Source organism: Morone saxatilis, unplaced genomic scaffold (assembly GCF_004916995.1).
Source record: "Morone saxatilis isolate NCDOM2014 unplaced genomic scaffold, NCSU_SB_2.0 Contig24, whole genome shotgun sequence".
Classification (NCBI taxonomy): Eukaryota; Metazoa; Chordata; class Actinopteri; family Moronidae; genus Morone; species Morone saxatilis.
In genome coordinates, this window is record NW_023339807.1 from 11,259,265 (window position 1) to 11,260,830 (window position 1,566).

The window sequence follows — 1,566 nt, forward strand, 5'->3', positions numbered from 1 at the left end:
ATCAGGGAGAATCAAATTCTGTGGGGTTTCCTCTGATTATACAACCATGAAATGATCAGATCTGGCTCATAAAAATGACATCTGTTAGAACCGATCCTGTCTTTTTGAAGGTTTGTGGGTTCACAGAGAAACCAATTAATGTGTTACTATGACAACATTCAGGCCATCCGTGTGGTTTCAGTAGAAAATGTTAACGTTGGTCAGAAAATCCTGAGGTTTTTGTCTTGTCAGTGTGTTAGAAATTTCCATAGTGTTGTTAAAGTGTAAATCAATTCTGTTCAGTTGTAAAATAGACCAATAAACGATTGAATAAACCTGTTCTCGTCCAGTAGAGTTTTTATATAAATGGTGGACAATCTAGTTAAAGTTTGACCCTTTTCTGTCATTAAAGTAAAACAAATGACTTAAAACACAATTTTATAGTCTCATTACAGATTTATTGGTTATAAAAGCAAACAAAATATAAAATAAATAAGTTCATATTGTACTAAGGGGCATGGTGGTGAGACACATTCCTTATTAAGACTGTTCAAGTTAAAATGTCAAATAAACCAGGGCCAGCTCACAGCTTAACTTGTAGTGACTTTAGTGCTTGTTTTTTTCAGACTGCAGTGCAGGAGGGGTGAAGTTTACACTTGTGGTTCAGTCCTTATTGGTTTCACTGAGAGGCAACTGACTGTTTGGAATAATAACTGGATCCAGGTCTCATTCCAGCAGGAGGTCAGAGGTCAACCAGTGAGTTAACAACTTCCACAGTGAGCAGGCCCAGCTTTGCATAAGAACAATAAACAAAACAAACTGGGGCCGCAACGCAAGACACAAACAACATAGATTTGTCTTCTTGATTCACCAGAAGTCAGAGTGTGAAAACCCCAGAACAGACCTGGTCCATCTTAGTAGCAACAGAGGGAAATCTCACAGGACAAAATGTCATGGCAGCCTAATTTTCTCTGAATAAAAGTGATAATTTAAAAAAGTTATATATTTTGATTGCGTTCCACAGTGTTAAGGTAAAATTAAACTTAACCGAAATTTGATGCATCTGCTTCTACAGTCAATTTAGGGTGTTAACTCCAATAATAGTAAAAAATAAAAAAAAAAGAAGAAGCAAACTCAACACAATACTGTACGGAGAAAATCACTTCAAAAACATTTCAATATTCCTTTACACACTGAAATAAAGACAGCATGGCGGTGGCAGGTGGGGAGTCAGGATTCATCATTATAAAAGCAGCCTGTACAAATGTTGCCGGCTCATCGTCCTTGATTTGAACTGTAAAAGAATCTAGCTAGTTACACACGACCAAAACAAGATGCACGTGTCCAGTTACACACTCAGTGGTTGGCTCAAAGGAGACATGCAGCTTCACACAAAAAAGAAGGGTTAAGTCCTGATATTGGCTGTGAGATGAGAAGAAACAGGTCTTACCTTTACATTACCACTGGACGATGCTAACATAGATCAGGCACTTTTTCGGACCCCCCTTTAACAGAGATATTGTACAAGAGTCCACAGAGCTATTTACATTGTTTCACCTGGTGGAGAAAACCACTGGACACACAGGG